The 25859-nt window shown below is 34.8% G+C and overlaps 1 non-coding gene across 1 annotated transcript; it reads left to right on the top strand.

Annotated features, from left to right (window-relative positions):
* Positions 1-23641: 23641 nt before the first annotated feature.
* On the top strand, positions 23642-23805 carry LOC120352561. Its single transcript, XR_005571920.1, has one exon. It is a non-coding gene; the product is annotated as a U1 spliceosomal RNA (small nuclear RNA).
* The last annotated feature ends 2054 nt before the right edge of the window (positions 23806-25859 follow it).

Here is a 25859-nt window from a genome sequence, read left to right on the forward strand (position 1 = left end):
ATTCCGCTCAGTATCATCTTACACTGCTGTCAGATGGTAGAGATTGGCATTGGTGACGATACCATATTGTCTAGTACAAAAATCAGAGCCCTCATATCTATCTACCTCTCCTGCATCTATTTTATTATCAGTATTGACATAGTATTTGAATTATAAACCAACTATATTCTTCACTGAATAAGTTGGATAAATCGACGATATACAGCATTGATTACTAAATCTTTACTAAATTTGTGAAGTCAACCGAATCAGTCATAAGAACTGTGAACTGTTAAAGCAGCCGACGTTTGCAGCCATCGAAAGCAGAGAATCATTTGAGCTCCTAGAAGGTCTGGTAAGAAACTGGTGGTATTTTTCTTTCAGGAGTCACAAAAATATTAAATTTATTCAAAAACCTTTGCTCTACCGACTGCGGCCAAGCAGGACACATGCGACGCCAAATATAACGTCACAAGTACCCTTGGAATAATAGAATCTTATTATATTAAAGCTGCAAAAGACAAAAAATTACGAAAAATTCTCAGCCAATACGGCTTACAAATTATAACTACTAGTTCCTGTGTTCACACCGGTTTATTTTATTAATTTCAAAGGGTACTTCAATTCTATTTAAAGATTGATAGCATTCACTTGAGGGCTTATTTCGAAATTATTGTTGATTTGGGACATCACCCTAATTTCTACTATTCATGGCTCAGGACATTATGCACCATCTATGGATAATGCTAATCTACGATTACATGTAGATATGGTTGCGTTTATTTTGATGAACATCCTATCTATCACCATTTAAAGCTGAATTCCTACAGAACTGTGACAGTGAACAGTGGGAATTTAATTCCTAAAAGTTCCAATGGGATTATTGATACTTGCTCGGACGGTCTGAATGGGAAAAATTGAAACTCGTGGGAATTAAATTTTCACTGTTCACTGTAACTGTTGTGTGGAAATCCAGCTTATACCTTCTTTGGTGTATATGGGCCTTATTGTACGAGGTTATGAGAGAAGAACACTGTTTTCTCTTGATGCTTTGTTCATTGTATCTTATATCGATACAATGATAACTTTCTTTCCTTATTTGCACTGTATTCCATGTGACGAATTTCACAAAAATATTGATGAGTATTTTTTCATTGAATGGGATCTCATGAGAATGTTTTTGTTTTGTGCTAAAACGAAGTCATTCTCTTTTCATTCAGAGCCTTCTATTCATTAAAAGTCTCTAATTCATTTTAACATTTACAATCCTACTTTAAACAAAGTTTTAGTGAGAAATTAATAAAGATATTGACTATGACTCCATTATTGACTCCATAATACTCATTGGAGCTCCATTCTTCAGAGTTTTAGAACTCATATCCATCGTTCTCTCTCTTTTCTGTAGTGACACTGGAGAGTGCTCAGAATGAGCCGCAATTATTATTGAGCCTGAGTAAATCCGCTGCCTGACACTCATTACTTTTCTGTGGATGATGCCAAGCTTTGCCTTGGCCTGTGGGCGAAAAGGGCTCACGTGGTTAAATATTGTCGGAGACAGCTCGGGGCTTGCTCCTCGCTCATAATCCCAAATGATTTGCTCGGCAATACTCTATACAGTACTAGCTACCATTTCCTTTATTCCTTCTCCATCATCAACCTCCTTCTTCTTCCTCCTATCCACAATTTTCCATTGCAATTCTCTATTCTTTGTACATAGGTAACCCTTTCTTTCATCGCTTTATTATCGGCATTGCTCCAAACAATACTACAATTTACCTTATTCCTCTTTCATCATCAACCTATTTTTTCTTCCTCCTATCCATAATTTTCTGTTCTCCATTTTCTATCCTCTAGACTAGTTACCCTTTTTTCAACACTCTATATCATCAACTAGGCAATGCTCTATAAGGTAATAGCTGAAAACCGAAGTATTTCTACCCTTATTAGCTATCTATTCCTCTTTTTTCATTAACCTCTTCCTTCTCTCCATAATTTCCTTTTCTACATTTTCTCTTCTCTTCATACCAGCTACTCTTTCCTCCATTTAAACCATTCCTTTTCCTCTTATTCATCTCCTGTTCTGCTCTTACTACTTCTTTCTCAACAACCTCTTCTTTATCTCAAACGTTTCTTCTCTAATCACTCCTTCAACTCATTTATTCGTTCTTATTTACATCAACCCATCTTTCTTTCCAATTCATTCACTTCCTTCTTTGTAATCAATTTTATTTTCTCTCAACTACCTGTTTTTGATTCGGCTGGAATTTCTTTTTCAATTAATTTCTACCTCCTTACTTTGTCTCATCTTGCTCTTCTTCTTTGCTCATTTCATCGACTTCGGCTCATTTTCTCCTTATTTATTTCTCTTCCTATCTCAATCCATGAGAAAAAAAGGCCAAGTCAATAATTTTATCCACCACTAACCAATTCCTTCAGTATTCACCATTTGCAGCTAATCTCTTTTCACAGAATATTCACTTTTCATCTTTTGTACTGTGTTTCTTCACTGCATTCTCATCCCACTGTCTCCATCATTCTTTGCTTGCATTCATCTGCTCCCTTCCATCTTAATCAATCATTTCCTTATTTCCTTATTTCCACATTCATTTGTTCACATATTATAATGATGAGAGTTCTATAATAAATAACGTAATCTCCAAAACTCTCCACTCAAACTCATACTTCCTCATTTCGTCATTCTCTACTCCTACTCCACAGATCCATTCATAGTTTTCCATCCCTTATTTCCAATTTCTCTCTTCTGTTGCTCCTCTGCTCCTCTAATTTGATATATCTCTCTATGTTCAGTTGCTTCTCTCGATGTCTACGAGTAAAGTAGCCCGAGGCAACACTGAACCCTTTCTCACATATTGTGCAGCCTGAGGCTCCTATACAAGGATGCGAGTCTGCCATCAAATCAATTTTGTCAGTCTTTGTTTGTGAGCTGATGTTTGCACCTCCATGTTCGTTCAATAAGGAATCTGATAATAGATAATAATTATCAATGACGTGGAGGTCAAGAATGTTAGGTATCATGAAAGATCTCATTCATTTCATATCAGATCATGAAAGAGTAACTGCACTCATAGTGCAGTTATTCATCTGCCAGAAATGTATAACACTTGATTTCCTTATTTAACGGATTTTACTAGTATTTAGTTTCCAAGTTTATAGCATGATAGTTTGAGACTAATGTTAGTACTTTGGACACAAAGTATTTCATTCAAAGTGATGAATATCGTAATCAGGATAGTAGACAGAAAAGTGATCATAGGCTTCCCTGTGTGACAAAAATTTGTTTTGAATTCCTTACAGTTACTTAAAATGAGAACTGAAATAAAGAGCGTAAAGTGTGGAGTGATGGTGTGGTGTTTTTGGAGGAAATGAGGGTTTGAATGAGATGGGAACCGATACAAAAATGTGAATTAATTCAATGATGAGCTGAAGATTGGTTGATGTTATTAAATGAACTAAAGATTGATGAAACGTGTTTTCTACAAAGGAATGAATAAAGCTCAATCTTTCTTCCTGAGCATGACGTTGGTTTGAGCTTTTCGGCCTGTCGTGAATACCCCTGGATCATCCATTGATGAGTACTTAAAATCAATGAACTGGGAAAATAAGTATATCAGATACCAGCAAAAACAATAAACAAGGTTAATGAGACAATACTGTTCAATCGAAAGTATGTTGTGGAGGAAAAGTACGGTTCTTGATCACAGTTGAAGATGGAAAATAATTTTCGATAAAAAGGAAAGCACTCATCAATCAGTGTTCAGTTTACCATTCAAACTTTAACGAGATCTGTACCAACAGTGATAGATATAAAATTATTGCAATATATATTTTTTGAAGGTGAGCACCTCCCAATCGGCAATACTACGATGATCAAAGTAAGATATCGATCGAGCTAGAAGTGAATGAAGGGCTCAGGCATTACGGCGGCATGAAAGATAATTTCCCAGCTGCATGCCATATCTCAAGCTACTACCGATTTGAATAAAGAGGAGCAATTTTTTCTTTGCTCTATCACAGAGCCTGCCGCTCACATCTTAATTCAACGCCCCGATGTAAGCTTATAGCCTATACTTATCACGCAGAAGGTAGCGCTGATATTATTTATACACCGGGGCAACGGAACCTGATAATATAATTGCGCATGAAAGATGTTATAATTATGCGGTTATCCATGGCTCCGATATTCAGTGGGTGCTTTAAAAAAGAGCATCGGAAAAGTGACTTAATCGATGTCACTATCCTACTCTCTCACTCCCTCTCTCGTTCTCTCTTCTCTAGAGGCCGGTAATTTTTCTCAATTTCTGTCTCCTGTCTTACACCCGACAAGAAAATGATCGCTTGTCGCTTATGGGCCCAAAAACACGAACAATAAATCATCCAACTCCATCCCTTGCACTCATTCACAATCGCTCGCTCTCTCTTCCTCTGCATCTTCACTTTTTTGATAATGGACAATCGAGCTTATCTACGAGCATACTTGTCCGACATCTTATCCAGCGGCTAGTACTCAAAGTATGATAGTGCATACTCGCTACTCTTCCACAGCAGGTAATACTATGTTTAGCGAATTATGTTCTGCATAATACTTGCGAGTTGTACGATCCTGTAGAACAAGATAATCATCAATGCGCAGTCCTTTCACGATAAATAATAATATGATAGTACATTCCTGATATTAAATCTAGAAGATGTATGTAAAAACATTTCATGAGAACGTTCTCAGGCAGGCACAATGATACCAATAACAGGAAACAATTAGAATGATTTCAGTGAATGTTTGCTAGACGGTCAAAATGTGCTCCGTTGAGAATGTTCTCAATAACAATCTGTCAAAACTTTCCAACATTTTGTAAAAACCATTCTGGAAAGTTTTTTATCATCATTACTCTCCAAAAATATGATATTCTGAGAATCCATTTTCCAGATATTTCATTGCTATGGTATTATATCTTATCATTCATTACATTTTTTTTGGGCCAAAATGTTAAGTTCATTAAAAGCACCATTCTTGTAGCAGTTACATACGATAAACAAGAAAAGTTTGAGACTACTCAGCGTGAAACACGTTCAAGTAGCATCGATATGTATCGAAAATACACTCTGTAATTATGTTTTGTATGAGCCAGCTCTCAAACTAATTGTTTGTGTAAGATAAGGAGGCGTCGTTGTTCTGTGAGTACAAATAATTACAGAGTGAGATAATTACACGGTGCGCCATGTCGAATTTCACACCAAAGTTATGAATACGAGTCGAAAACACTGAAAATTTGACTATAGACTTTTTCTGCTTGTGAGAGAGAACCAGGACGCACGAGGGGGAAGAAAGAAAATTGCATAAGTGTAATGTTGATGAAGGAGTTGAAATTAGGATAACGGAGAGGCTGAATTTCACTGATTTATTTCTTCCACCAATACTTGTTCTACCAAATAGCTTCCTCATTTTCATCTGGATGTATCCACATCTGAAAAAACAAACAACGAGGATTATTCACATTTCATTCGGACGATTGAGAGAAATTGGTTTATAAATGTACGAGCTCGTATAGAAGGTAGTAGACAACAGGTTTACAATAAGATGTTTTCTAGTTTCTACTTCAGAAATTACGCCTACCCAGTCTTATTGTAGATTGATAACCAACATGAATATCTTTACTCGATTCTCAACTTGAAAATATTATTCGAAATTACTGTATATTCTATCAAGAGAATATCTTATTTCTTCATTTTGAAAGTATTTGAAAGTCTTTGAAAGTCTTTAGTTCACTTATCTCACTTAAGTAATCCCAGCTCACTCTTGCTGGAGTGATGACTACAACTATTTTCGACAATTTCTATAAGATAGAGGAATTCCTCTATCTTATAGAAATTGTCGAAAATAGTTGTAGTCATCACTCCAGCAAGAGTGAGCTGGGATTACTTAAGTGAGATAAGTGAACTAAAGACTTTCAAAGACTTTCAAATACTTTCAAAATGAAGAAATAAGATATTCTCTTGATAGAATATACAGTAATTTCGAATAATATTTTCAAGTTGAGAATCGAGTAAAGATATTCATGTTGGTTATCAATCTACAATAAGACTGGGTAGGCGTAATTTCTGAAGTAGAAACTAGAAAACATCTTATTGTAAACCTGTTGTCTACTACCTTCTATACGAGCTCGTACATTTATAAACCAATTTCTCTCAATCGTCCGAATGAAATGTGAATAATCCTCGTTGTTTGTTTTTTCAGATGTGGATACATCCAGATGAAAATGAGGAAGCTATTTGGTAGAACAAGTATTGGTGGAAGAAATAAATCAGTGAAATTCAGCCTCTCCGTTATCCTAATTTCAACTCCTTCATCAACATTACACTTATGCAATTTTCTTTCTTCCCCCTCGTGCGTCCTGGTTCTCTCTCACAAGCAGAAAAAGTCTATAGTCAAATTTTCAGTGTTTTCGACTCGTATTCATAACTTTGGTGTGAAATTCGACATGGCGCACCGTGTAATTATCTCACTCTGTAATTATTTGTACTCACAGAACAACGACGCCTCCTTATCTTACACAAACAATTAGTTTGAGAGCTGGCTCATACAAAACATAATTACAGAGTGTATTTTCGATACATATCGATGCTACTTGAACGTGTTTCACGCTGAGTAGTCTCAAACTTTTCTTGTTTATCGTATGTAACTGCTACAAGAATGGTGCTTTTAATGAACTTAACATTTTGGCCCGAAAAAAATGTAATGAATGATAAGATATAATACCATACCAATGAAATATCTGGAAAATGGATTCTCAGAATATCATATTTTTGGAGAGTAATGATGATAAAAAAATTTCAAGCTGTGTATGCTAGACTTAATGGAGCTATCATTTTAAGGCTGTGCAAAGGCTAAGAATAAACTTTTTACTGGTGATATTTTTCAAAGTTTTTCCATTTGTATACTACTAGCAAGAACCCGTGCTTCGCAAGGATCTATTTCAAAACTTGACAAAATGAAAACTTGACGTAATGAAATTTTGAAGAATTGAGAATAGGCCTATAACCATCCTTGGTTAATTAAGAATCTATAAGCAAAATTTCAAGTTAATTAGTCCAGTAGTTCAGACGTGATGATGCGTCAAACATGATATTCCTATCCCGTACAAGCATAAGCCAGCTCTTTACTTTATATAATTATTATTATAATTATATAATTATATTATAGATATAGTTAACGACTGCAAGAGATAGGACTGTGGAACAGAATAGTGGTGAACTATGATAGCGCCAGAAGTGTCTCAAACACAATAGTAGGTACTACATGAACTTTTTGAAAGTGATTTGAAAAATGTTAAACAACAGAACTGAATCCTTATCATTCTACCTTCATTTAGAGAGCTTTTGTTTGATCCGAATGGAAATCTATTTATAAAAAAATGAATGTCTGTTTGTTTGTATGTTTGTTTGTTCCCTGTAGACTTGAAAACTACTTGACATAACGTCATGAAACTTTGGGAATATGTTGTGTGAATATTGGGGATGGTTTTTGAACAGAAATTTTAATAGGGGTGCTATCAATAATTATTATTTATTAATCCATTTTACATACATATGTTTTCGAAATTTTCGGCCGAGCGGCTACTGAAGAACGAAAAGATCATGATTCAAGATCATATTGTGATAATATGATTTAGCATCTAAAGTTACCAGCTGTAATAAACATATCACCCTGTAATAAATTATTGTGTACTGGTATTAAAACGGTAGTTTGGAGTTGAAGTGTAGTTGATTGGTACCAGCTGTTGATAATGGTTCCTTAGAAGACCTATACAAATAATTATCACTGCACTATCATTGAGAAACTGGAAAATGTTGAAAAAAATTATTCACCTAATGAAAGAGAGTATATATATATAATATATATATATATATATATATATATATATATATATATATATATATATATATATATATATATATATATATATATATTCATTAAAATTACTGAAGAATGAAAGAATAATTTACAATTTTTTGAATTCAGCTTAGCTTATATTCATCCTAAAATGGAAAGAATATGGAATTCTGTGTGATTTATCGTACATCGCATATTTCCTGGACCAACTATATTAAATATATCGACATGATTTCTGTATTAATATAAATATAAATATTAATATATCGACAATCTACAGCTATCAAAACATTGAATATTTTTCTTTGAAACACTGATATAACCTTTTTTAATTGAAAACTTTACTGATAGATATTACTACCAATTGATTGAGAAGAATAATATGTTTTTGGAATAATGAATGCTGCATGACTAAGCACATAATAGGAAGTCCGTATTGAGATGTGAATGAACATATCTATCTCCATATCATATTTATTTCGTAGAATCTCATGCAAGGTGGTTAGAGCTCTTTCTAAACTTATCTTATTCTCTGCTATTATAGCTATATCGTCTGCAAACGAAGCATCTGAATCCGAACTCCATTTACCTTGGGAAAGTTTTTATCATCATTACTCTCCAAAAATATGATATTCTGAGAATCCATTTTCCAGATATTTCATTGCTATGGTATTATATCTTATCATTCATTACATTTTTTCGGGCCAAAATGTTAAGTTCATTAAAAGCACCATTCTTGTAGCAGTTACATACGATAAACAAGAAAAGTTTGAGACTACTCAGCGTGAAACACGTTCAAGTAGCATCGATATGTATCGAAAATACACTCTGTAATTATGTTTTGTATGAGCCAGCTCTCAAACTAATTGTTTGTGTAAGATAAGGAGGCGTCGTTGTTCTGTGAGTACAAATAATTACAGAGTGAGATAATTACACGGTGCGCCATGTCGAATTTCACACCAAAGTTATGAATACGAGTCGAAAACACTGAAAATTTGACTATAGACTTTTTCTGCTTGTGAGAGAGAACCAGGACGTACGAGGGGGAAGAAAGAAAATTGCATAAGTGTAATGTTGATGAAGGAGTTGAAATTAGGATAACGGAGAGGCTGAATTTCACTGATTTATTTCTTCCACCAATACTTGTTCTACCAAATAGCTTCCTCATTTTCATCTGGATGTATCCACATCTGAAAAAACAAACAACGAGGATTATTCACATTCCATTCGGACGATTGAGATAAATTGGTTTATGAATGTACGAGCTCGTATAGAAGTTAGTAAACAACAGGTTTACAATAAGATGTTTTCTAGTTTCTACTTCAGAAATTACGCCTACCCAGTCTTATTGTAGATTGATAACCAACATGAATATCTTTACTCGATTCTCAACTTGAAAATATTATTCGAAATTACTGTATATTCTATCAAGAGAATATCTTATTTCTTCATCTTGAAAGTATTTGAAAGTCTTTAGTTCACTTATCTCACTTAAGTAATCCCAGCTCACTCTTGCTGGAGTGATGACTACAACTATTTTCGACAATTTCTATAAGATAGAGAAAATTGATTTTGTAAACCAGAATAATATAATTAATAATTGTACTTCTACTTGTCACAACCATGCTCCAAACACATCACACATGATTGAAGTAATAAATAATTCAGTAAAAAGATTGCCTTGCAATCTTCATCTAGGCCTACCAATGTTATCACATCATTTCATTTAATAAGAACAATATGAAAACATGTAGTACCTACTATTATTTAAAATATTACAACGACTAGTTTCGACCATAACTTAGGTCATTTTGACCTAAATGAAAATGACTCAAGTTATGGTCGAAACTGACCATAATGAAGGGTACTACAAGTTTTCATATTGTTCTTATTAATTAGTAAAAAAGTAGCCCATTCTAGTGAAGTGTTTTTATCATTTCATTTGTAACATAAATGAATGAACAATAATTTCAAGCTGTGTATGCTAGATGTAATGGAGCTATAATATTAAGTTGTACAGCCACTGATATTTCCATAGAACTCTTCTTTCAAATTCTGTAGAACTTTCTCTTTGAGATCAGAGACCTTCCATGAAACACAGACGTTTAAAATAAGCATTTTCTGAGGCATAAGTATTATAAATACTTGTAAAAAAGAACCAGGAAACGAGAGGGAGGAGAAGATCGCCCAGGTCAAGTGAGATAGCCAGTGAGACTCTCCAAAAATTCTGAATGGTATCAACAATAACCCACGTTTTCTCGATTCATGTTCTCTTTATACTACCCGTACTTCCACCAAGCACATTGTTTCCTGGCAGAAGGCTCAAGAGAGCCATGTGTAGTGTACCAGAAGTAATAAAGTTATTAGATCAAGAAGTGAGACAGCCAGTAAATTTGGCAAACAGGTTCCTTGCTTCTTTGCCGGCCGGCCTAGCGTTCTGTATTTATTACCCCAACAACCGTAGCGTTCGCCGGCACACATTATCAGGACAGGAGGCCGAATAAACTACTAGCTCCACTGAAAAAGTGGGCGGAGCTTCTGAAATACGTCTCCTGTGTGGCGGCAAAAGTCCAGCCAAAACTGTTAAATAATGCAGTAGTGAGGTACATAACAAACTGGCAGTATTGATGTAACAGGTAGCCTTGACGCTAAAATATAAGTGATGCTGACTGTTTGGAATGAATCTCACTAAGGTTGCTTCGTGCCTCTCGAGTAACAAACTGGCAGCATTAGTTGAATGGACAGCCTTGGTGTTATATATAAAAGGATGCTGACAGTATGAAGTGAATGTGGGTGTTGTTGCTTCGTGCTTCTCGAGTGGTACAATGGCTCAATCCTCAGATCGCAGTACAAATAAGGGTGTTCAAGGCGTACTCAGGTAACTAGTAACAACACACTTGTGATGGATGGTCTGCTGCCACGCTAGCCCAACTCTCAAATTATAGTCTTGTATTCTGTAACCACACAAGTTTACATTTACAGAATTTCCATGTTTTCACATTTATACAATAATATTACAGATGCATGTTTTGCTTCTACAATAAACTTAGACTCATAATATAATCCATTGAAACATGATTCATACATCGTTTCATTAACTTGAAAATGGCTCTTGAAGACTTGTAACTAGTTGTGTTTTGATAAAATAGAAAATGTAAGTGATTTCTTTCATTTTTTTTTTATAATTTCAGTAGCCCTTCTTAAAAATAGAAGTGAGTATCATCCATTCATACAAAAGGAGTACAGAGTTTATACATTACGATCTGCATCGATAAGTGTAATACATTAATAGTGTATCCATATAAAAAATGCATTCTCATTGAGCCCAGAATATTATTCTAGGATATCTGTCGGATTATAGTTTTAGAACAAGTTTGTTTCTAGTGAATAAACATTTGATGAATTTGACATGTGTAGGAAACTGTACAAGTTCCAAATATCTAATACAGGAAACATCTATGCAAGTATTCATATAGGCTATTTAATTTTTATATGATTATAATGCAGCTCAGAATATTGGATTATCGATGTCTGTACTGTTCTCTAGACTTTCAGTATTTGAAAATAATTTCAAGAGAATCAACATTCAGCTCATTGTCACAATGTGCATCACAAATGTGAAAAGGAAAAGCTTACAGATATAAATGTCCTTTCTCGAAGAGTAGAGTATCTCCTGGAATATCTTCTCTGTGAGTATAATGGTTTGTAATGTACTTGATTATGTTATAAATTTCTCAAAGTATGGAGTACTGGAGATCATAATGTACTGAATAAAATTCGTAGGTGGAGTGTAAGTTTATGATAATAATGTAGTTTAGATGTAAAACTAACTGATAAATGTTAGTTTATCTAATAATTTTCACATTCAAAGATACTCTGAAATAAAAAACACACAAAGGTACAATTCAAAGGTACGAAAGTTTGCATTTTACAGACATGACTGTTCTATAAAAAATTAAAGTTTACAATACAAAAGCTTTCTATGTATTGTTGTATACATGATACGGTGTACTCAAATATCGAAACACATGAATGTTGAAGGGTATTTGAAAAGGATATTCAAGGTTTGCTTCCATCCAAACTTTACCGTGAAGAGAGATGAGTGGCAAAAGAGGATGAGGGGGTGAGTGAAAAGCTGTGAGAGGGGACTAACAATGGAAAGAGAGAGTGACTGGAATAGACAATAAAAATGAGAGAGCAGTGTAAGTGGATGATCGATAGGAAAAGAGAGAGCAGAATGAGTGGAAGAGGTGAAGAGAGTAGATATGCTTCCTTACATGAGCATATCATTATGAAAATATATTTCTCTTGACTTGATATGATCGCGGCTGAAAGACATGCGATAATGATGAATGTCTTCTGAGAAAACGAAAGCCGACTGCAGTTGTTGAGAAACCTTGTATTATTATGAGAACAAAGTATTTCGCTTCTTAGTATAGCATGCATTGGAGAATCAATACCTTGAGCTTACAAAACTTCAAGTTATCAACTGCTTTCACAAACAATGTAGTGGTACTATTTTTGATACAGAAATTTTGCAGTTCTATTGTTTTGGGCGATGGGAATACGCGTTAGAGATGGAAATTACCAGACTTCTTGTACCTCAAACTTATAGCTTTCAAGTTCACATTTCTTATTTCAAGGTTGAAAATTATACAGGTACAGATACATTCCTGAGTAGTCCTGCATTGCCTGCAATCTAGGGACTTTCTTGTGGCGTACTGAATAAGTAGTGGCTCTTCAGATGATCAAAACAAAAAATGTGGCACCGGTATGTTTATGTTTATAGTTTGAAACAGAAATTTGTGAACTATAAAATGGATAGCTACTATTGACCTTCCTTCAACAGTTTGCTCTCAAACTGTAGCAAATAATGAATGAGTAATACTGTAAATATGGACGTTGTAATTTCCTCAAAGGTATGAACGACACTCCACATTCTGTTATCAAGGGTCTCTTAAAGGTCTATTAGTTCGAACAGTATTATAACTGTAGTTATATATTTGTTCATCCTTCTAATCAAATGAAAAATGTTTTTTCATTTATCTAGTTCTCTTTTGAAATTATCTCATGTGTAGTTTCAATGAAGTACAATCATCGTCCACTCACATATCTCACATGAAAAAGACACATTCACTACTATCCTAATACAGCTTCAAACTGGAAAATCTCTCTCATTGTGGAGATCCGATCTGGAAGATACAGGTCGGAAGTCTTGTTTGAAGATTCAATAGATTCAGTGCAGCGGTGTTATGAATATAGTAATTAATGTTTTGGAGGCGAGATGAAGAGTTGTTTTGGAAAATGTGTGTGTCGATCTGCTGGCTGCTGATTTATGGACCTGTAATCACAGCCACCTCTTCCATAAAGCAGCGCTCGCCGGCTCCAGTCCACTCACGACTTCAACCGATTCACAGTAGTCCGTGTATTGTACATGATATAATAATTCATGGCTAACGGTTCACAATTATAGGTTCGCGTATCTATTGTTGAATAATGATGGTTCAAATAGGAGTGGTGCTCGAACCTCTGTGCTTGACAAACCATAACAGGAACAATCCACATATATAAACCACGTACTTTGTCATTCAAGAGAATGAATTCACAATAAATAAATACAATTCACAGTAGTCCGTGTACTATACATGATATAATTTATACCAGCTCCTAATTTCATGGTTCTGTATCTATAGGTGGATAATGATAGTTTGCATTGTACTGGTATTGTTTCACCTAGTCTACTATAAAAATTATATTCAAATAAATAAAATCAATAGAAGTCCATGGATTGTACAATGATAAAATTCATAAATATTTTAGAGAATATTCTTGTCTAGAATAGATCTTTCTTCCAATATTAATGATTCATATCATTGTATAATCCAAGGACTGCTATGAATTAGATCTATTCCGACTACATTGGTTTATATTGAGTGAACTGTAACAGTATAAAGGATAATAGCAATCCACACGTGATTGAGAATTGTACACAGTAATTATTCATGGCTTATAAAATTAATCAACATATTAATGGTTCACATACTGTCACGGTGAGATTCGCCAAACAGTTTTGATAAGCAACTTTCTATACTAATAAGCTGAAAATTACGACTACCCACCTTTATTGGCTGTTGAAATAACAACAAAATCTATGATATATTCATTTATTAAGATCCAGATTCACAAACAATTGTAAATGGTTTTCGAATAACCTATAACAGCATAATGAATGTTTGTTTACAATAAGGGTTAGTTTCTCGATGCAAACTGAGCCGGCTACCTTATCAGTCAGCTGATAACCGGCGTGTCTGTTTCTGGTTGTTGACTGCTTGCTTCGATTTTCAATCTTATTATATTTTTTATTGTACACTCTGACCTGCTGAAAAATCTGCTCATTGTTCCCCTATATTTGTTTTGCTTGTTTTCTCGTTTTTATTTGTAAAATTATTTATTTATTCTATATGGCACACCTGAGCACATTTTCATCATTTGTAGCCATCCTATTGGTAGATTTGTTTTTCTGACCAGTGATTGGTCATTAACTGGTCATGTGACCTTTTCTTCCCCAAACCTAGCTTCTCAATTTCGGAGAAGAAGGAAGAGAGAGAGAGATTAACTGAGCACTCTAATGGAGAGTCGTTTGTAACTCCTTTTTGTATTTTTTTTGTCATTTTAAATGTTTCATTGTTAAATTTATGTAAGAGTGCTGAATTCAATTAATGTGGAGTTCCCGTAACGTTAGAATTTAATTTGATTGCCAAGTTTCAGTTAAAAAGGAGTTATCAATTATTAAAATCGCGAGCCAAATAATGAAGCCTAATATGATGCCATGCAGCCTGACGAAAGATGCCAGCCATGCAGTGAACAAATCTTCATGAGTGAGTGCGCGTATATTATGGGCCCATATAAATGTGAGTGATTTATAATATCATTATTTCAAAATCTCTTCGACTCAATTTTCCATAGACAAGCTGGTATATCGTTTGTAAAAATTCTGACGTTACACTGTCCAAACTTGAGTCGGGCAACCCTTGGGTGAAAGCACTACATGCTCATCCTTAATAAGTTTATAAACTTGAAAGAACTCTTTAAAATTCAAATTATATTGTTTATGGGCTTAACCCTTCATTATCAAATTCATTTATTAATTATTGAACAAACAATATTCTTATATGATTTAGTAAATTTAAATAAATGCAACTTGTCATCACATGTTGTTCCTTAGTGACCCTGTGTTCGACCTTGCTTATAGCTTATTTCTTTGCTAATATCATATTCATTTCAGAGGTCAATGGTAACCCATCATCGAGTTACTTGATCTTGAGAAAATAAAGTACAATTAATCCTTTGATTAATTGTCAGGAAAATAATCTAGTATACTCTAGACATTTTTCCCTATTTCGTGTGACAAGGGTACTTCCCAAAACAGGAGTTAACCCTCAGATAAGTGCCGTCACCGACAGGAGACTGGTATAACCATCACAATACCTATTGTCGATTGTTGTAAGCTTGCTTATCAATCGTGCATTTTTTAAAATATGATTTGGACACGGAGTTGTATGAAATCGTTCAATTGAAAAAAATGAAATTACAGAAAATAGATACAATTAACGGTAGTTTTTGATTTGTGGATAATGACATATCATTTTTATGTTTGTATAAATTGAAATAATGTTTCACATGAACAAAATATGATACTCTTGAAATCTAAATGGTCAGGATAAGCATGGTTGAATAGGACTATAATTATGACCACCATAATATAAGACTACTGGGATCCAAAGTTTGGGAAAATAATTATGAAAGTGGTAATGATGTCCTCCTAAATCATTAGCAAACTAAATCCTACAACCCACCCTCTATTAGTCACACATAACGGTAAAGAAGGATCGTCTATCAGGGCTCAAATCACTGCTGACAACCTGACAAGTCGCTTTCCAAGAAGTTGGAGATGAAGAACAAGGCGTAGTGTCGTGAAGCGTTATCGACAAATGGGGGAGTGAGTGAGGATTTCCACTCGGTCTGCTGTTTGTCATCCTGGCTGCTATTTCCGAAAACCTTCAATGGATGTACCGGGTTTATTAGTTGGTTCGCAGGGCGTATTAGTTAGTTAGGAGTTGAGTCCCTCGGTATCAATCACGGCCTTTGTTTGGTGAGGTGCCAATTCTTCTGCTGACACGCCAAGCCAACCAGAAACGAATCAACCAGAAATAATAGCAGATTCAACAGAGAAAGAAAGATTTGGGAGAAAGTTGTGAAGGATATGATTCATACTCTTTTCATGATATTTGTCGGTGAGTGTGTGAGGAGTTGTGTTCCTCTCTTTTCTTCCTCTTGTAGATGTTTCTCCTTCTTATTCCCCGTTTCGTAATTCTTCTCGTATCTTGGAAATCCAAATTCTAAATTTATCAAATGTTGTTCATCCTTATTCTTATGACTTCATTATAATTTCCTTTCTACCTTCTTTATGTCCCTCCTTATCATCATTTTCCTCATCTTCCTTTAATTTCTGAAATCGTCTTCTTTCTCCTATTATTCTCCATCTCCTTCATATTTTTCTTCATCCCATTCTCCTTCCCTTCTCCATCTTATTTATTCTCTACTCACAATTCTTTGGTGCTTTTTCTCTCCAGTCTCTTTCTCTCTTATCCTCTCTGCTCTTCTTTTTTTGTGCTTTCCGTCAAAATACGATTTTTTACTATTCCCTTACTCAATTTTTCCCCAACATTGACTAACTCTTCCACCATACTTTGCCTATTTCCTGAATCGTAAGTTTTGTTGAACTTTTACAGATCTATTTAGAATGACTGTAAAACCCGGTTTATTGTTATTAGTTTCTTTTGTGTTCGTCTCTAATCTCAATCTGGTCTCTGGTCTCTAGTCTCAATCTCACATATACTACACATAAGATATCCCCAAATAAACCAAAAATATTTAACCCCATTACACTCTAATTTTTCTTCTCCTCATTCTGGTTCTTATTTCTTCTTCTTCTCTTCACTAATCTTATATGCTGTTGTTATTAAGTACGGATTACATGCACTAGTATGTAACTCCAGTTACTTATTTACTATTTTGTGAACATATTTGTAATTTTCTTGTTGTACAGTATGACATCAACATCAAATAGAGTAATATTCAGATATAAAAGGTTTTTTCAGACCTACCGTCTCTCGGAAACTTCTAATCTCCTTCAAATTCTTTTCCAGGTCAACTTTCCACGGCTTTCTTTTGAGGATGAAATCATATCAGAGATCAATTCATATTGCAGTCAGAGGAGCAGACACTTTAAACACGTTGGTCTGGCGGTTTAGTATTTTTATTTTTTTTTAAAGTATGGCTGGTCAAGTGGAAGCGAAACGGTAAGGGGTGCGAAAAAACTCGCTTTACCACGGCTCCCTTCCTGCTTTCTAACCAGACTCATGTCGTATGTGATTACTGAGCTAAACACTAGTGATAAGTCGTTGACGATTTCAACGCAACTGAACTGATTTCCATCAAAAAACTAGTTGATACAGTTCATTTGAAACACGTGTTTCAGTCATAGTTTTTTGCTGTACCAAAGCTTTTCTCTGGTTGAGAATTGCTTTGAAAATTGAAAAGTTTTAACTTGAATAGTTGAGACCTGAGTAGTTATGGATAGAAACTCAGAATGCAACCGGACTTTCTTCTTTTCTTGACAAAATTTCAAATATAGCCTACTGTGAGGACATTTTCCCACTATTGAGGCAAAACTGTTTCTTAGGCGTATCTATGCAATTTGGAAGAAGGAAACCTAGAGTTTGAATCCGATTCGCCAATAATAACGCATTTTCCTCCAACTAACGAAGAATGACCTGATGTTCTACGATGCTTTATTTTGAAGAGAAAAACTCAATGACTGAGTTCTGGTATTGAGGTTAAGCTTTGATGAATCAAGGGATCATTGGGTGGTTTTCTGGGTAAACTCTCTGGTTTGTATATCATTAATTATAGCAGTATTCAAGCTTCATGGACATCTAGATTACTTGTTTTTCACTTTAGTGGAATTTCAAAGCTTCAATTGGTTTGGTTGGAAATCAATAGAGATGCTCAGTTGCCAGCCAATGAGCAATCAACAATTACTCATCTGAGTAGAACAACTATGAACTTACAGTTTGTTGGATTAACTATGCTAACTCCTGTCAACAACTACTTGGCCGAAGATGAAACAGTTTCATAATTGATAGTCAATCCAACTAAATTCAGTCAACTATACACACGTTTTTCAACTCGAAATTGATCAACTTGTACATGGAAAGAGGACTTTTCACAGACATGTTAATGCATCTAAATGGAGTTCATATAATACACTACAAGTTCGAAGAATTGATCAACTAAGTTTAATAAGGAATTCCTTTCATAGCTAAAAATTATTCAACCATAAGTTGAACAAGTTTTTCAACTATACGTTTTTGGTTCGTGGAATCAACGATATCCTCCACACACACGCACATGTTGGAAAGAGGGCTTTTCCGCTTTTCACAGACATATTATGAAGAGTCGATCGGCTCTGGTGCTGTCCGTGTCGAGATCGGCTACTTCAGTTGATTGAAGTTGAAAGTGAATTTGGCGTCGGACAATGCAGTTGCCGGCGAGTGAGACGGACAACTGATCTCCCAACGTGTCAACAACGTTTAGGGCACACAAATAAGCGTCAAGGTAGTTCAAGGGCAGCATGAAGTGAAGGGTCACACGTGAGTAGGGGAGGGAAGGAAAGAAAATTAAAGTACCAGACGGAAGAAGGGAAGGAAACTGGAGAACCACGCGGAAGAAGGAGAGAAATCGATTATGATGGTGTGTGAGAAAGAAAGTGAGGGTGCGGGAAAAGTGTGTGATGGAGAGAATTGAATAGATATACGTTATACTTAGGGAATAGAAGTCCTGTATCCATAGGAGCATTAAAGATTCAAAATTTTGATAAATAGTGTGATATACAGTATAACTTGTATTAAAAGAAGGATATAAACTTGGAAGTGGATTTACCATAATATTACTCGTATCTCTTTCTGTATATCAAAGTGACGACAGTTTTGATTTGGCGGAAGGTGTCTCGCGAATTTGAAAATTTCAAATTTAGTTGATAGGTGTGTAGAATAAACGCTCTTGATCTCGTTTTTTTCAATATTCGTTGATACTACTGTATCTATTTTGTGATGATACTTTTAGATTAATCCCCTCCTCCACTATGCCCATGAAAGCTTTCCCTCTAAACCTGTTCCTCATTCAAGATCATTCCTTTCATCTTTCAAAGTAATTCTGTCCTTATATTTAATTCGAAAAAAAGTTTCTCCAACACAGAAATTGGATAAAATTAAATCAATGATCAATCCATGTGCAGATAGTATAGCGATATCACAGTAGCATGAATGATATCACTCAGAGGCAGTGGTGAGGTAAACAATTTAGAGCAGTTCACCATGTTTGAAATCCACAGTTTTTCTCAACTCCAATTTATCTGGAGTTATAGGGAATAAGAGAGGAGTATGAGATTTCGTAAAAAAGTTACTCTTATAACTAAAATCAACTCAATTCAATGACTGGTGATTATGTTATCTACAGTTATAAATATTACATATTTATAATAATTATAGTTCTGGTTTGATAAGAGCTTGAAGGGAATGAGAAAAGATTGATCTATTTGCGCCCATGAGATGGAAAATACTCGTGCAGTGCTACAATGCTAGCTCCTGAAATATGAATTGAACCATTCAAACTGCACATTTATTATTATTTATCCAGTGTGACTGTTAGTGGGTGAGTTCAAATGAAGAGATAATGATGTTGCAAGATGAGCTGCTTGGTCCATTTGTATTATTCGTCTTTAACGACTGTTAATTATCAGGTGTTAACCGGCCTCATCCTAGTATACGTCTATCACAATAATTATTAGCGCATCTCCTCATCTTTATCCTGCGCCTCAACTCCTTTCTCTTCCTCTTCTTTTCCACCTCTTTGTGACTTTTCATCTTCTATGCCTGCCTCCTAATGATTAGCTTTTAAGAACGATCGTCCATATACAGAACGCTTATTTGAAAGCCTCATTGTTGAGGAAGTGGAGACGCAATACTTCAAAGCATAGTTTACTCACTAGTAATAGACCAATGACGATTAGGATGGAGCACGCGCTACTAAAAACTGCGCATGTGTGTGTGTGTGTGTGTGTGTGTGTGTGTGTGTGTGTGTGTGTGTGTGTGTGTGTGTGTGTGTGTGTGTGTGTGTGTGTGTGTGTGTGCACATGTGAATGTGAATATGTGTGAATGTGTGGGTACACAAGTGTGAAATGTGGATGTGTATGATTAATTGATATAGAATAGAGGTTGAAATAAGTATAAAGTAACTGTGTTCATCATGGACATTTCAGCTGAGGGTAAGTCCAACCTCACACACCTCTTGAAATGAGGAGGTAATGGTTATGGTAAATAGTGAGTAATCGTAATACTTATGATGAGGAACGGTGATGATAATCGGTAAAGATATGTAGTTGTGATTGGTTCTAGAGTAATAAAAGATAACTCAAGACTGTTAATTGAATTAAAATCCAACAATAAACAATTCCAAAAATCAATAATAATTATGATCCATTCATCGAAACCATTATAGATTTTATTCATATGGCATTTATATCATTGTTCTTTTCACCATAATCATTTAGAAAACAAATTTCAATAGAAATTCAATTATGTTTGATGAAGCCAAAAACAGATTGACTCGAGAAATGACAGTGATATTGTGATACTGACAACATTTCTTTGATGACTCTTTATTAATTGTCACAAGATTCTTCCCCGCCTACTTGTGAGCGTGTTCATTCTCTACTCAGTCTGGCCAATCAGAGACCTTAGTTTCCTCAGCCAATGTTATCTTCCTGTGTAGCTGTAGAGAACTAGCAAGGTAATTATGATCTCCTATCATAATTTTCAATACATCAACCAGAATGCTTGCCGTGTTTACAGTAATCTGTTCATAAATATTAATATTCAACTATTGATATTTCGCCAATACTGTATCGATTGATTAATGTGTGAAATTGAACAGATCCAGTTTGTCGAAAGATTCAGATTGATTGAGTTCTCCTAGTAAATCAATCCAAATAACATGTTCTGTCATTACTATCTATTACTATACTTCAAACTCCTTAGCCAGTTTACATGAAATACATGAGGCAGCATTCTGGTACTGACACTAAGTATAGGCCTAGGTGCTATTCAAACTTTACAGTCCCTAAATAACTAACTAACTAGTGAAGGGCTTAGTCTTCAAAGTTCGCTAGAGACTAGTTCGTGTACTCAATACGATATGAATGAATTGAAGCAAATATTCTTTCATCTACAAAGTTTAGATTCTTAGTTGCAAACAAGACTGACTATGAGATATCACTGTTTAAAAATTGAAGTGGAAGCCATTTGAATGGAGGTTGACCTTTCACTAACTCACTGTTTTCTCTCAAAACTGTTCTCACAATTGTTCATGTTCTATGACAGAGTCAATTTCATAAAAGTCTTTGAAGTCTAATAATAAACATAAACGATCTTCAATTTCCATCTTATTAGTTATAACTGTAATCAAATAGAATGCGAACGTTTACTTCATCACCAATAGCAATGAATAAAATCAACATGAATATACTGCGCAAGGGAGAGAATAATATCAATTGCAACACTTACAAGGTTATTCATATCAGTGCCATATTACTACTGCAGTATACCATATCTGGACAGACAAGAATTATTATGGTATTGTCTTTGGTAGCACTGACTGGCAATAGTGTAATCACTACAGCTACTTGCAAACTTCCATCATTATGTTATGAGAACTATCCTCTCTAGCAATATTGTGTTTCATTCACAAGTTCACTAAAGGAAATCGATGCTACTTGAAACATTACTATTGTGCAATAATGTTTATAGCTTTTCTTACAATTTCTCTCCAAAAGAATTATAACCTGTCACTCAAAAGTCCTTCAGCCACCCTTTCCGTTCATTAGCTATCTCACCCACCTGGACTCTGTTCAATATTGTACTATATTGAAAAAACTTTTACTCTTTTAATGGTTGCTCGAACATTGTTCATAAGCGTGCTCTTAACGTGTTTAACAAAACAGCTGTGGAATACCTTTGTATGGGAAAATCAATTACGCCTCTGTCCAATAAACTATGAGGTAGTCATAAAGTTGCAATGTTTATGAGACGAACTGTGATGGGTCTCTGAAACAGCTGAACTGCTTGTAACCATTTCCTTTTCTTGAGTTGTTCCGTAACGGTTAGTTCCAGTAGAAAGTACAACTGTTTCTGTTTCTTCACTGTCAGAAATTGATTACCTTTAGAACATATCTTTGATCAGTTTAATATTTTCTTCAATCAACTATCTATATTTTTGAAAATAAAATATTTATCTCTTGAATGAGCATCTTTTTCAATTCCAAAACAATTAATCGTGGAGGATGGAGGAACTTTTCCAGGTACATTGAAAAATCATAGGATGACTTCTAGAGAATTTCAAGGACCGTATTCATAAGCTATTCCTAAGATAATCAAACAAAACTTGTGTGAGTTTGATTTGGAGAATTGTTAATAGAGTCGACCATAGAATGGAATGCCAGAAAAAATGTATGTAGAGCTTAAAAACTTCTTACGTTTAATGTATTGATTCATTTTTTGTTCCCTATGTATTAGAATATCTCTGTCCTAGACAGAGAATTCATAATCTATCTACAATATAATAGAGGAAAGACTTATTTTGAACATGTACGGGATAGGAAATACACGAATGACGAATCATCTCGTCTAATCTACTGAACTGATTAACTTGGAATTTTGCATGAAGATTCTGAATTTACTGTGGATGGATTCAGGCTTATTCCTATTGGAGGAAACAGCTTTTGAACGATGACTCACTATAGTGATTCAGTCCTGCAATTAAAATTTTATTCGCTTCATAACAAGTCTTTCCAGAGATTTTCAAGAAAACGTAATTCCCCAGGGATACCCCACAAAATATTCAGGTATACAAATAGTCCAGTTATAGACTTTTCAATAAGATAAACCTATATGAAGTCCTAGTAGAATGACTATTCATCTCGAATCATCTCGTCTAATCTACTGAACTGATTAACTTGGAATTTTGCATGAAGATTCTGAATTTACTGTGGATGGATTCAGGCTTATTCCTATTGGAGGAAACAGCTTTTGAACGATGACTCACTATAGTGATTCAGTCCTGCAATTAAAATTTTATTCGCTTCATAACAAGTCTTTTCAGAGATTTTCAAGAAAACGTAATTCCCCAGGGATACCCCACAAAATATTCAGGTATACAAATAGTCCAGTTATAGACTTTTCAATAAGATAAACCTATATGAAGTCCTAGTAGAATGACTATTCATCTCGAATCATCTCGTCTAATCTACTGAACTGATCAACTTGAAATTTTGCATAAAGATTCTGAATTTACTGTGGATGGACACAGGTTTATTCCTATTGCTAAAATAAATTCTAATAATTCAAAAAAATATATTAAATTTATGATTCAAACTTTACATAAATAGAAGCCCAATCAAATAGGGCTACATCCAAGTGACTCAACTCAGTAGCTTAGTTGGTAGCGAGCGCGGTTGATGAATCAATGGTCGCGCGTTTAAGTGAGACATTTCAAAACCCATTTTTGCTTTTGCTGAAAATTTCCCAACTCTTATAGAGATTATCCACGTAATTGTGAACAAAACTTCTTACGTTTAATGTACTTACCTGGCGTGGGGGTTACCGTGATCATGAAGGCGGTTCCCCCAGGGCGAGGCCTTGTCATTGCACTGCGACTTGGTTGACCCCTGCGAATGCCCCAAATGTGAGCATCTCGGGCGCCCAAAACAATTAGGTATTACCTATTCAATTAGGTAAATCTATTTTTTTATGTTTCCAGGACATAAGGAGATTGCATTCTACAACACCAAATTTTCCCCAGTGCAAAACACGGGTTACATGCTAGTCTCCAATAAATCTGATCTCAAATGGAGATCATTGAATTATTATTTATTATTAGATTAACTGTTAATTCTACATACAGTTATTAAAAATAGCTGTTGGGTTGTAACGTTATTTTTTCTATAACGTGTGCCCTGCTTGGCCGCAGTCGGTAGAGCAAAGATTTTGAATATATATAATTTTTTTTGTGATTCCTGAAAGAGCAATAGTACCAATTTCTTACCAGCTCTCCTGGGAGCTCAAACAGTTCTCTGCTTTCGATGGCTGCAAACGTCGGCCGCTTTAACAGTTCACAGTTTTTGTGACTGATTTGGTGTATTCCACAAATATAGATGCAGTAGATACAGACAGGGCTCTGACTATCGTACTAGACAATGCGGTACTACCACCCGCCACCATTCGCCAAAGTGGTCAGCAATGAAAAATGATACCGAGCGGAATCAAAGGCGATACTCTATCAGAATACCTTATAAATTGTATTAATTTAAATTGCTGTAACTTAATACCATGTGCTTTCATTTTTATGATCATATGCATTTATTTGCATGTAGCTGCGATATCAGCTTGCTAATACTTGTCGACTTGGACCATTCTATTTAGAATGAATTCTTATATCAGCATGACAAATTGACAAACTAGTAATCCCAATATATATATTAAATTCTATAGTTTCTAATAGATTTCTTTGTAATAAATATATTTTTTATCTCAGGGTGCGAGATTCGGCACCTGAAGGAATAAATAGAGCAATTCATCTAGTGAATCAGAGCTACATTAAATCATTGCAATTATATTGCAGAAATTAATGATCATATGAATATTGTATTAACAGCCTAGATCTTAGACTTCTTTGATTGATAGATCTTCTGATATGTGGATTGATTCGTTACTATCTAATAAAATACCTTTTATACTATCTTCACTTGCGCAAGTATTTTTACCAAATTCTTAATTTATAAGAAACCCTTTCGACGAGCTAGCTTTGATTCTTATGTAATTTCGAAGCACTGAGGGCGCCCTATCACTATTTCAATATTTTTCACTCACGTGCCGGAATTTTCTTATGAGCTGCTGATGTCGATCCAACTCCTGGTGGTCCTGGATTATTGTAGCCGGAGTCATCTCTTCCAAGGGGTTAAAAAAATTATTTAAAAATGACTTTTGCTTTATATGAGCATCACAAAGTCTTATGAGAAATTTAGTAATTCAATTTAACTTTAAATTATTACAAGGTACAGTAAGGTATTATGCTCTATAATTTTTGGTGACCTCTCATGGTGGTAGTTGGCAGGCGAGTGTGGTTCTCGTTTCTCATCTCTACAATTTTCATTTCCGATTTCTAAATTTACATAAAATTTGAATATTCTATTCCTCCGCCATTCAAGGCTCAAATAGACCGTACCAAAATATTAAATTATCACTTATGTTACATATTTAATAGTTTCTTTGCCTTCGGGCCATATCCAAAACATAGACTATACAACAATTTTTTACAAATTCTTATTATTTGTAGAAATATATACAAATATTTTTGAATCGGCTCACTATTGCCGCCTATCAATTGCCACTATTTGATTGGTGCATGCAAATTATTACAGTATTCATGCGCCCAGTAACCTCCTACTTCCTTAGTACATTTAATTATTTTTGTTGGTTTTTAAATATGCTTTTTACATGCCAAGTAATTTTTTATAGATTATTAGCTGTTTCATACATTACAATAATTAGCCACGTGAGACTTTTAGTTCCTCAAATTGCATACTGTTTTGCCACAATGAATTTCTGCCAAGGTGTTTGGTCAGATTCTACGTTGTATGGCTCGGTCGAAAGTTAGGTCGCCGATCAGTAAATGTTTTATGCCTAACCTCAATTTTCAATATTTTATATAATATTATATAGCTGTTGTACAATTTAGCCAGGATGTCTGATATTATCTAATCTTTAACGTTATCATCTTTGGCGATATTAGCCAATTA

This window comes from Nilaparvata lugens, chromosome 7 (genome assembly GCF_014356525.2).
Source record: "Nilaparvata lugens isolate BPH chromosome 7, ASM1435652v1, whole genome shotgun sequence".
Lineage (NCBI taxonomy): Eukaryota > Metazoa > Arthropoda > Insecta > Hemiptera > Delphacidae > Nilaparvata > Nilaparvata lugens.